The sequence below is a fragment of the Galeopterus variegatus genome, unplaced genomic scaffold (assembly GCF_000696425.1).
Source record: "Galeopterus variegatus unplaced genomic scaffold, G_variegatus-3.0.2 Scaffold3350, whole genome shotgun sequence".
NCBI classification, from domain to species: domain Eukaryota; kingdom Metazoa; phylum Chordata; class Mammalia; order Dermoptera; family Cynocephalidae; genus Galeopterus; species Galeopterus variegatus.
In genome coordinates this window covers 152,650-165,851 of record NW_007729461.1, presented here as the reverse complement: position 1 = coordinate 165,851, position 13,202 = coordinate 152,650, and the positions used below count along the sequence as shown (strand labels likewise).

At 38.7% G+C, this 13,202-nt stretch overlaps 1 protein-coding gene across 1 annotated transcript in view; it reads right to left on the bottom strand.

Annotated features, from left to right (window-relative positions):
- LOC103600452 (von Willebrand factor A domain-containing protein 8) overlaps nucleotides 1-13,202 on the bottom strand; it is a gene marked incomplete at its 5' end in the record, with an annotated part of 202,468 nt that overhangs the window by 50,695 nt on the left and 138,571 nt on the right. The gene's annotated exons all lie outside the window — the stretch shown is intronic.

Below are 13,202 nucleotides of genomic sequence, written 5' to 3'. Positions count from 1 at the left end.
TTCACATTTCACATATAACTATAGACCTGCTCTCAAATGTAATGATTTTCAGGGAAGACAAGATCAAATACTATTCATTTATTTGTTCAAATAAGATGTACAGAAAACATACTGGCAGGACATCATGAGAAATACCATGGGGCCTAAAAGCCATGTAGGATTGGTCACTGCCCTTACTGTGGAATAGGGGAGGTAGCAAATGGCCTGAAGTCTTCAGAGTTTACCCATTCCATGTCTGTACATGGCCTTTTCATTCTTGACATTGAGATTAATGAAGATAGGTAGATAATTTGAGGTCTTTGCAAATAAAATGGCTAGGAAGAATAAATTCAACATAATTTACATTGTCTTATGTCCAGATGAGTTCACTTCAAATGTTAGGATATTGTAAAGAGATTTTAATGAAGTGGACTTTTCTGCCAATAACTTTGGCAGCATTAGCAAAAGTTTTTTTGCCATACTTCAGCATACTTTAAGAAAATTCAGCAGCCAGAACATGACAATTGATATGAATTCCACACACATAATCACATTCTAAAAATGGATGAAAATAATTTTTTTCTCTTTTTTCCTTAAACCAGGCAGAATAGCAACATTTAGAGAACAAATGAATATTTAAAATGCTTTTCCCAAAACTTGCCACCACTTTCCAACTTGTCCATAAACAGTGTAAGAGATAAGCAGTAAATTAAAATATGTATACCAAGTACAAGAATTCTAAAAGAGAACTAACCAATAAAATTTTCTGTGTTGACAGAACTGTTTTTACCTGCAGTATCCAATATGGTAGTCACTAGCCATTAGCCCAGTTTGGCTACTGAGTACTTGAAATGTAGCTTGTGCAACTGATGACCTTAATTTTAAATTTCATTTAGTTAACTAAAATTTAAATTTAAATAGCTACATGTGGCTAGTGGCTATTTCATTTGACAGCAAAGCTCAGGGACAAGCTTGCCCCAGACCTAGAGATACTGTTGGAGATTTTTGCAGCATCCTATAGATGTTCTCCATGAGAAATGAGAAAAACAGGAAAAATTTCAAAATTGGAATAGGATTTTATTCTGTTGCTAATTTGAGAAATCTATGTAAAGGTATGACTTCAGTCTAACTTTTTTTCAACAAACAGTGGAACTTAACATGGAGATACATTTATTACAATAAGAAAACACACTTATTTTTTACACATAAAAATACATTTATTATAATAATGTTGCCACTACTCAAAACATTTCTGGATTGCTTCTGGATCTTCAGAATCCATGGCAGATTCTTTTTTAATATCTTTGACGTTGGCACTTATGTGTTCTTTAAAAACATTTGATTTTTAATAAACTGCCTAAGGATACTTGGAGTTAATTTTTGGTGTAAGCTATTTAACTTGCTACATAACCTTTGGCAAGTCCATTTACTTTTCTGGGCCTCAGCTTTCTCATCAGAAGCTAAGGAGGTTGAACTAAATGATTTCTACCATCTCACCCAGCATTGACATGCTGTGACTGATTCATTGATTCTAAATATGGTAGATAAGGTGATCAAGCTGGGTTTCAGTCAAAACCAGGTGCAATTAATACAATCATGAGATTAGTTTGCTTATAAGGGTTGTGACTCTTCTATAGGTCAATTAGAAAAAATAAGTTCAAAAACGGTCTGAGCAATGACAGCATTGTTGTAAGAACTGTTCTGAATACCATTCCTCACTTTGGGGTGTGTATTCTGGTATGCTGTTTAAAAACAACTAAAAACTTCAGAAGAAGTATGAAAAGCAAATTCCTACGTTTCTAGTAACTTTACTTTCATGATTATCTCCTTTAGACCTTTTACACAATCTAGTTACTCTAGTTATTCTAGTTATTCTGCTGTAACTTTTTAAAAATAAGTACTAAAAATGGTGGCACAAGGCATAAACAAAAACAAAAAACAAAAAAGGTCTCTCCTACAGCCTCCTTCAGTTAGCTCCAAAGTCATACTTTTGAAGTTGCAAAGACACCTATAATGACCATCAGGGAGGCAGAAAACAGTCTATAACATTTCTGGGCAGAAAGGAACCAGCATGTTCTTTGCCACCTGTGTGTCCTGCCAAGCCATCTGCTGGGAAATGGCACAGCTCACACTGCCAACAAGGTATCCCCACACTAACTCCAAATGGGAGCCTAGAGATGTTTTAAAATGGACAAATTCTTGACCAAAATAATCATCAGCCCAAACCTGATTTATTCCAGAGAGACACATACTATAAAATTCTAGGGTTACTTAATTAAAAGCAAGGCATCTAGGGAGTTTAATTTTCTGTGTTTTATGAATCCCATTACACTCACTCACAGGCATATATTTTTGTAGATGGACGGGGGAAGGAATCTGCCAAGGGGTTCACAAAGCCATTTTAGGGCATCTCTTACATGAATTGACAATAACTCATAAAAGGTGCAAGGCAGGAAGTCTAGGACAGTCCAACTCACAACAGAACTGGAACAGATACTAGGGAAGGCCTATCATTTGAGGACTGCCAAGGGGTTCACAAAGCCATTTTAGGGCATCTCTTACATGAATTGACAATAACTCATAAAAGGTGCAAGGCAGGAAGTTTAGGACAGTCCAACTCACAACAGAACTGGAACAGATACTAGGGAAGGCCTATCATTTGAGGAAGCTTGTTTCCTGGGGACAAATGTGTGCTATAAGTGCCACTGCTATTCAGAAAATTGATAAACTGCTGTCTGTTTTCATGTATGTGTTGAGAAGCAGTTAGAATGCATTTCCTTTGAGAGCCGGTTTCACCTAGAAAGAACTCACGTTAAATCTTCCAACTACTAAAATAGACACTAGTGCATTCACTTAAAGGGATCAAAATTTTCCCCAAACCAGAAAATATTGTGAGGCAACCCAATCCACATGCTGAAACCCTGATGTTTCTTACAGCTAACACACTCTACTTCCTTTTAGGTAAGTGTGCTGTAATCCTAAGGATCATTATCCTCTTACATATGAATTAAAATGGAAAAAAAACATGGATCTTATAAACTACAACTCATAAATATGTCCCAGAGTGAAGCAACCCAAAGCCAGCACAGAAAGGAACATGACTCACTAAAGTCCTGTAAAGCTGGGCAGGTCCCATATATTTTAGGTTCTTCCTTGAGCTCATGATTTTTAAAAACCATTAATAAAATGATATAAATAGCCAGAATATAATCCTAGAAGAAAAGTTAGCTCTTGGAGGTAGGACTGGACAACAGAGCTGATTGCCATTTTCCAGGAGACTAGATGTGGTGCATCAGATATTTCTAGTTGTCCATCTAACATCCATTCCCTCTTTCTCCCTTTTGAATAGAAGTCAGATGAATCCTGGTTGGCTGGAATTAAGTACAGTAATCCCATTACCCTTTGCTAGCGATTGGTCTAGGGAAAGCCATGTGCCCCGAGATGTAAAAGAAAGCCTATCAGGGGCCTTCTGGGAAAGATTTTCCTCCCAGGTAAAAGAAGGGAGGGTCATGAGGAGAGCTTCTCACTGTCTTGGATGTACCACTCTCCAACCACCACCCCTCCAACACACACACACACACACACACACACACACACACACACACACACACACACACACTTCTTGCCTTGGGACACAGTTGAGTGAGTATATGATGCATAGAGCTATAGCCTCCACCTGGTGACTGTGTGGCAACAAGAAGGTGGCAGAGTGGACAGATGGAAGAACCTATGCCCCTGATGACATTCATTCGTCCATTCTCTTATACAAATATTCCTGTGTATGTTTGTGATGCATCTACAACTCACTGGGATACAAATATGCATGAAACAAAATTTTTGCTTCAGCACAGGGTATTACAGGTCATAATAAGGTCCTGAACACATCAGCCTAAAACATATTATTGTCTAAGGTTATTCTTATCTACAGGTTAACAATTTCTTTCATAGATGCAATGAAAGTTATATTAACATATTCCTAGGAATGATGGCCTTTCATATAAAGTCAGCTGGTTTTAAAAAAAAAAGCTGACTACCACCCAGTTTTCATAAATAACCTGTACTTTCTACAATAACAATGTATGGCAAAAATACCTTTGTCCGAGTGGAGACACCTGGACCAGTGGAACAGAATAGAGAACTCAGAAATCAGCCCACAGACTTACAGCCAATTGAATTTGACAAAGGCAACAAAAACATAAATTGGGGAAAAGACTGCCTCTTCAATAAGTGGTGCTAGGAAAATTGGATATCCATATGCAGAAGAATGAAACTAGACCTGTGCCTCTCACCATATATCAAAATCAATTCAAAATGGATTAAAGACTTAAGTATGAGATCCGAAACTGTAAAACTACTAACGGAAAATATAGGGGAAACACTTCAGGAACTAGGACTGGGTACAGACTTTATGAAAAAGAGCCCCAAAGCACAGAAAACAAAAGAAAAAATAAGCAAATGGGATTATATCACACTAAAAAGCTTCTGCACAGCAAAGGAAACAATCAACAGAATGAAATGACAACCTATAGAGTGGGAGAAAATATTTGCAAATTATACATCTGATAAGGGATTAACATCCAGAATATACAAGGAACTCAAGCAATTACACAGTAAAAGAGACAAATAACCCAATTAAAAAATGTGCAAAGGAGCTGAATAGACATTTTTCAAAGGAAGACATACAAATGGCCAACAGGCACTTTAAAAAATGCTCAACATCACTAATCATCAGGGAAATGAAAATTAGAACCACATTAAGATATCACCTCACCCCAGTTAGAATGGCTATAATAAAAAAGATGGAGAATAACAAATGCTGACAATGACGTGGAGAGAAAGGAACACTCCTACGTTGTTAGTGGAACTGTAAATTAGTACAACCACTACGGAAAACAGTATGGAGGTTTCTCAAACAACTACAGATAGAACTACCATATGATCCAGCAATCCCACATCTCCAAAGGAATGGAAATCATCATGTCAAAGGGATAGCTGCACTCCCATGTTCATCACAGTTCTATTTACAACAACCAAGATATGGAACCAACCTAAATGTCCATCTATGGATGACTGGATAAGGAATCACCTTGGGATACTACTACTACCTTGGGATACTATCACACCATGGGATACGACTCTGCCATAAAAAAGAATGGAATTCTGCCATTCACAGCAACATGGATGAGCTTGGAGAAACTTATGTTGAGTGAAATAAGCAAAGCACAAAGGGAAAAATACCACCTGTCCTCACTCATAAGTTGGAGCTTAGAGAGAAAGAAGGAAGGAAAGAAAGACCACAGTGGTGTGTTGGACTTGCAGAGGGAGAGAACATTCCTAGGTTTGTGAAGTTGGGTAGGGTAGGAGGGAGGAGGAAGGAGGTCAAGGATTAATTGGGTGGGGACACGGGGAATAATTGGAATTTGTGGTAATGGGCATACTGATATTACTTATCTGGCCATCACATCTTGGGCACAAGTGATGACGGTCAGCTTTGTACTCCATGAATGTGCGTAACCAAGTAAAAAAAAAAAACTTTGTCCCATAGATCACTTCTATGTGTTCCAACTTCAATCTCTGGCAAAGTCGTTAAGTATGCAATTTACCTTCAGTTCTTCCCTGGCGTGGTGATAACATTTGCTTTCAAATATGCAATGACCCCTGCCCTCTTTAATCCCTTCTACCCTTAAAAAGCTGAGAAGAATCCGACTTTGATCACTAATACCCACAAATTACATTGTTGCTAATACTCACTCATATTAAATAATTAAACTCAGAGGGCATTCACATTTTAAGTGCTTTTATTACTAATTGAGAAATAAAGTCCTTTTTCCTTTGTTAGAGAGTCTAGGAATCAGCAAGCAGGCAGAAGTGGTGCGATGGGGCAGGGAGCATGCAAGGTCTACTCCCTGGCTCCGAAGACAAATGACTATTAGGTTGACTTGTGACATTACAAACGAGAGGCAGAATAGATTGGTCTGTGGTCTGTTCTGTAGAAGCTCTGTCTTCTGATGTAGAAAGAGTTCCTTTCCTTTTTCATGGGTTTCTTCAAGTCAACCAGAAAACCCGCCCTCCTGACTTTGGGCTGGACCCCTTTGCCCACCTCCCCAAACTCTACCCAACTCAGTCTTACCCTCTTCTTTCTTTCTGCTTCAACACCCCTAGAGGGCTGATGCATATTTTGATTTTTGGCACAAGTGATATGCTTGGTAATATTTTTAAATATTTGAAACTGTAACTAAAAACACTCCCCTTTTTCTACCTAGATGTTCTGGAACATGTCCCTATATGCATCCTATTTATTTTCCTACCTGAGTTTACAAAGTCTCTGACAAAGAACTTTCTCACTGAAATGACTCTTTTTATTAAGAGCCATGATTATACAACAAAAACATCCAATCCAATTAAAATGAAAACTTTATAGATTTCACAGACTTGGGCTAAAAGGAGGGCAAAATATCAATATATTAATATTTTGCTTTACCTTTTATTATTTGACAGTAGTTGCGCACAGTGGCTTATACATATAGCCTCGTGTATAACAGGCACTTAATAAATATGTATTATATGTGTGCGTGGAAGGCTACTCAGTGACAGAATACTAAGAGTTTAATCTTCTGTATACAATCTTCTCCACAATAAGCTGTCATCTGGGTGACCGATGGGACTCTTTTTGGCTCTTGTTGCCAGCCCACAATTCGCATGCTGTGGGTCCACTGGTTAGCAGACAGCCATCTGATAACGAGGCAGGAAATGTGTTCCTATTGGCTCTGGGTTCTTCTTAAATCCTGATCCTAAATCGCCCTCAGCTTGACTCTGATCCCTACTAAGGCATCAGCTCAGTTAGTTTCGGGAAGGATCCCTCACTGGCCCTTGGATGGACTCCTGCCATAGTCTGAGTCCTTGGCTGAGGGTGTTTCTTCTTTCTCCCTGGTCCAAACAGAGCTGTCTGAATGGAAGTGATAATAAACCTATACAGGTTTATTTAATAAACCTATTTTCTATTGCAGAACTCACTTAGAGTACCTTATTTATTCATTTGCTTTCTTCTATTTAAATTCAAATAGGAACAAAAACATAAAGATTTTTGGAAAATCTGGGAATATGAAATGCAGAATGTGGGGTCAAGAGGATGTTTCATGGATTAAGATGCTGAAAATACAAACAAATCTTTAAGGGAAACCAAATGATATTATTGTGTATAGGTGAGTATCAAAAACAAGTTTTGCAAAACCACAAATAACTGGCATGGCAATAATTTACTGGCACACAAACATACTCTTCCTGCCTCCACCTCACCCAAGCACATCCAGTATTCTAAACATATATACAAAACAACTGCTAATCAAATTCAGAGACAGTAGGGGTAGGGCAAGCTGTCAGGTCTTTCTAAATCCTACCCTTTCCATTTTTGCCTCTGTTACTTTTAAGATCCTTCGAAAGGTTAACATTCAACATTAGGGTAAGTTAAAGCCCAGCCATCAGACCTCCAAAGCCAAGGAAAAGATTAGCAATGCAGGGCAACCTCAACTACGCAAATAGTGGACAAAATGCCTTGGTTTTGTTATATACAAGGTTGCCCTGACAAGAGACATTTAATGCCATGTACTTTTATCATTATTAAAGCTAAATGATCTCTCTTAGCATTTCCTGGCCAGGTGATTTCAGTCTCAGTGAAGTCTTGTGCTTTCTCCAAAATACAAGACCTATTTGGCAATTTTTTAAAGCCATTCTGCTTTCTATGTCAACAGAATTCTCTGAAGTGTTAAGGGTAGCTAGGAAAAGGAAGGGTGGATAGAAAAGCCATTCATTCCACTACATTGGGTAGAAACAAAAGGGGGGTTCAATATGACTCAGGTTCTAAAAATTCTTGGGAGCACCTACCACAACTATGTGCAAAAGCATTTAGCATGGGAAATTCTTTTCTGAAAATAGAGGGGCTAACTGAATCACTGATAGGTTATTATAGCATAGTATCTGTGGACAGATATTACAATTGTCAAACCTTGGCAGTTGGTTTTCCATTTTCTTTGTTTCTATTAAAGTCACATATGCCACTAGCCATTATTTCTTCTAGCTATGCTTTATATAATTGTTGGTTCACCATCTCAGGCTACAATAATGTTTATGAAGCCATTGCCTATTGATATTTCCTCTGAGTTTCCCCAACCATTTCCTCGAGGCACCTGGAGTTCCTGAAAAATCTGTTATAACATCCAGTGACAACAATCTTCCTTTGCTTCTAACAGGCCCAGCACTGTTACATACTTTTTGACAGTCACTATGGGTCAAAATTATTAATCAGGATACAAAATAATGACATAAGGAGAGGCCATAGAGAAATAAGCAATATGCACTGCATACACACAACTCAGGATAAGGTGATACATCACTCAATAGTTGAGGGCATTTATGGTTTGGGGCTTTGAGGCTTACTGTATGAGGGAAACTTCCAGACTGCAGTACTAGCTGAAATGGGCTCAGAGTACAAAACAGCACTTGGAGCGTGGGCAAAATTCACATATTAAGTAACTGTAATATATGCTTTTATTATAGGACATTTATGTATGTGTGTATATGTATATATACATCCACACACTTATAAATCTTTTAAAGAAAGTATTTCAGTGATAAATAGCATTGCATTGAATCAGTGCTATGCAGTGTGCAGGAAGATGTGGCCAGATTATGTAAACTGGCAGTAATTCTAGGTATGAACGTCCAGAGGGCAGGGACTGGGTCTCACTCTTCCTGCCATCTTCAGCAGGTGGTACAGTCCTGGAGCATGGCAGAAGCTCAGTAAATGTCTGGTGAATAAGTGAATGACTGCATTACCGGCATTGCCACAATAGCCATGTTAAAGCCACAGAATGGCTGCAGTGGTGTCCATGCCACTAAGAATATACAGAAGCCTGATAATTGCTCTCCTGGAATTTAAGGAGAACAAGTTGAAAAGAAGGAACTTTGGGGGAGAAGAAAAGACTACTAATGGATCTCACTTTGTGAAACATTCCTTTAATTTTAGGTTGTGAAGGCTCTTGCTCTGTGAGTAACAAATTTAGAACACTAAATACCAGTGGGTAAAGCTTTCTAATTAAATTTAGGGCACAGTTAATATGATACAAATTTATGTCATGTATCATTGATAGTGAGCTACATGGTAATTAGAAACAAACAATTCATGTAATGACTATAATTAATCAGCGGTTCATATAATCAAACATAGGCGAGTGGTCATTTTCTCCTTTGTGTTAGTTCTCCAGTTTCTTTACCAGTGTGAATCTGTCGGTTTCCCATTTACACCCTGAAACTCTTACTCCTGAAAAGACCAGAGCCCTGATGCCATTACGACAGGTTCCCCCGGCCTCTGCCTGCTCTGGTTCCCCTCCTTCTCCCTGCACACTATCCCACTCGTCTCCCTCTGTGTGTCTGATCTGAGAATTCCTTCTGCAGTGCCGTTCTTGGGAGGCCCAGGAAATTGAGAGCTTGAGACAGCAGAAACTTTGGAACACGGAGCTGTATACTTTGGCCATGGGTGCCATGGCATGGTGACTAGGCAATGATGGGAATTATTCAGAGGGGAGAGGACAGAAAACAATGTAAAGAGACTAAATTAACACAGGACATTGGGGCTGAACTAGGTGAGTAGGGTGGCAGCCAGACCTTCCTCTGCATCCTCCCAGTGTCTGTATTGTCTTCTGTTGTACTGTAATTTCTATGACGCTTAGGAATTTTTTCATGTCTGTCTCCTTCCACTGATGTCATTGTACCCCAGGACCTACCTAACACAGTGTACTATTCTAGTTATGCAACCATGTGAGATAGCTTAACAGAATCCTGATTCAAGAAACACGTTTTAAGGATACAAAGTAGAGTGGGAGAAAGAGGGAGGGAGAGGGTGGTTGGGGATAATTAGGTGGGGGACACAGGCTGCAACTGCAATTTGTGGTAATGGGCACGCTGCCAGTATGGATCTGGCCTTCACATCTTAGGCACGAGGAATGACAATCAGCTTTGTATCTCATGAATATTTATCACTAATAAAAAAAAAAGAAACACACTTTATACCCCACTTTTGATTTATTTTGATATGTCTTAATGTCATTTCTGGCGACAAGTAAGTTTAACATACAGAATGAGGTTAGACGTCTAAGGTACAGATTTTAAATGGAATTAGGAGTGTTTGAGAGGAATTAGCAGTGTTTGAGAGGATGGGGGTATACAGCAGAGAACACAGGGCTGAAAGTTGTAACCTAAATTTCAGTCCTGTGTGGCCTCTAACTTGCTGTGCAATGCTAGGCAAGTCATTTAACCCTTCTGGGCTTTAGTTTCCTCATCTTCAAAATGAAAAATTAGACTAAATTCTTTCTAGCTCTAATTTATTTATTTGGGCCTTTATCTACATTTATTTCAGTTCTAGTTTACAAATCACCAGGGATCAATTTGAGTAAAACAAATGTTAATTTAAAGAATGTTCTGATACAATCATGTAAAAGTTTGGCTTTTCTTCAAATTGGCTCACTAAGATTTTAAAATTAAGAAAAAATAAGTTTTTTGAGAGGCAGCTTGATGTTATGGAAAAGCCACTTTACTGGGAATTAGAAGACTGGCTTTTGATCTTGGTTCTGGCACTAACTGGGGAAGTGGTTTTGGCCAATGTTACTTATATTCTTTTAGCTTTCTTCACCTAGAAAACAAGGGGGACAGCTGGCAGAAATGAAATTCAAGTACACTACATGGCTCTGCTGATTGATGATAACATCTTACATATTATTATAGTGTGAAACCTGAACACTAGGTCTAATCAAAATTCCAGTATAAATTTCCTGGGGGAAGTGTATATCAAACACTGGGATAGGAAGATATAAAGTGTGTATCATAGAGCAGAGATGGGGAAGTGAAAGAGATCTAAATCCTGAACCTCTACAGTTAAAGTCAACAGATAATGCCTAAATATGTGGGCAAAAAATAAATCAGTGAAAAGAGCTGAAAGTATCTGCCTCTGAGCTATTTTTCATAACAAGTCTTATAGATTTAATTTTTAAAATTATGAACATATATAACACAGGGAAACCTTCAGGTGCCTTCCTTTCTTCCTTGCCTGTCAGACTGCCTACCTGCCCATGGTAGTTTATTTAATAAACACTGGCTATGAGTCAGGCTCTCTACTAGATGCTAAGGACACACAGTCCAGTGAGATCTAGTTCTGTATTTCCTGGAGTTTCCAGACAGGGCTTTGTGGTGGGGGGTTGAGGGGATCTATACTCAATAATCAGTGCAGAGAGTGGGTGGAGTACCAGGCCAGGATCAGCTCAATATATTAGTGGAACAAACTGGAAGGGCTCCTAACCCAGGCTGTGGGTCAGGACAAGTGTCAGGGAAAGCTTTCTGGAAGAGGTAATGCCCAAGAAGAACCTTGAAGGAAGAGTAAGAGTTGGACAATACAGGTGGCTGGGGATTTCAGGCAAAAAAGGACAGCAGTGTGGGTGCTGAGTTGAAAACAAAGATATTAAGTGGAAGTTTGCACGTGGTGCCCTTTCTGTCTGTGTTCATACAGCTCTTGTTATAGCACCCAGAACAATCTACATGTATAATACATATTCATTAAGGTTTATGATGATGAAATGCCTAATTCTAAAATCCACCCATTCTGCCAAGTCAAATTAGAATAAACTAATCAGAACACAAGAGGTTTATGTGAAAATCCCAATAACCAGAAAAGTTAGGGATTCTCAACTGCTAAATTTACTCTTCCTTATTGAAGAACATCAGGGAGAAATGTGATAATATCAGTCCACCAGTAATTTGGTATGTACATTTATAAAAAACAAACAAGCCAACTCAGTCTTTAAGTATGTATAAACACTTGGAACTTTTACCATGAAACTCCTCCTCCCTGCCTTCTTTCCCCTACAATCATGCCATGTTGTAATACTACACAGTGTAATTGTTGTTATTGTTGTGTGTGCACCTCTCTCTTTTTAAAGACAATCTCAGTTTTAAATATAAGTGCAACAATCCAAAAAGTGCAAAGAAGCAGTATCATGCATGCCAGCAGCCTAGAAACCAGGTGACCTGAGTTCTACCTCTGGTTCTGCCACTTATGAGTTGTGAAACCTTACGCAAGATCCAAACCCTCAGAACCTTGGTTTTCTTATGTCTTAAATGGTAATAAGCACACATGCCCTCATGCAGTTGTTGTAAGGTTCAAATAAGACGTGAAATAGCTTCCTTTTAGGAAAGGTACCTAATCTCTTTGGACTTCAGTTTCTGTATCTGCAGAATGAAGGAAGTTGCGATCAGACATGACCCCTTATATCATTTTCAGCTTGCAACTTGTTTGCATCCACATAAACTTGGTTTGAAAAGTGTAAAGTACCATTCAAATATATGATGCATTTGAGACTTATTGAATAAAACAGAGGAAAAGGAGAGCTAATTCTATTTTTTTTTACAATGCATTTTTGTAAATTTTCATTACTAATTTATTTATTAGTGTACTTTATAACCACCAACCACCTGAAACTATGAAAGTAAATGAAGTTGCCTGGAGGAAGAATTTAGAATGAAAAGGGCATTGGCCAAGGAGAGTAAAAAATTAGAAAAGGAGCTTGAGAAGGAGCAGACAAGAGAGGCAGGAGGGATGTTGGGAGGAGATTATGATTATCATGGAAGCCAAGAGAAGACTTCAACAGAGAGAGAGTGCACTGAGTTTGGTGCAACTCAGGGCCAAATAAGGTGATGACTAAAAAGGCCTACTGAATTTAGCAACATGGAGGTTACTTGTGACTTTAGCAAAAAGAGCAACTCTGTAGATGAAGAGAAGGAGGTGGAAATCATATTAGAACGAGAGGTGACTGAATGGCAGTCTGGAAGTAGAGTCAGTGCATGCAGATAATTCTTTTGCAAGGCTTTGCTGTGAAAGGGATGAGTTATGTGAATTAAGAGTAATAGGAGGTGAGATTTTGGGGTTCAGAAAAATATTACAGCATGTTTAAATGCTGATGGGAAAAATCCAGATGGGAGAGAGAATGAAGATACCTGAGAAAAGGGAGTCAAAGGACAGAGAGAGCAAAGTGCCTGAGAAGGTGGGAGGAGAGATGGGCCTTTGGCAGGAGAATAGGGGAAGCTGGTACAGTTGCAGATGGGCTTGTAGATCCGAGCTTGATAAGTTAAAGGAGCTTCCTTCTGGTAACTTCTATTTTCTTTGGGAAGCATGGACTGGA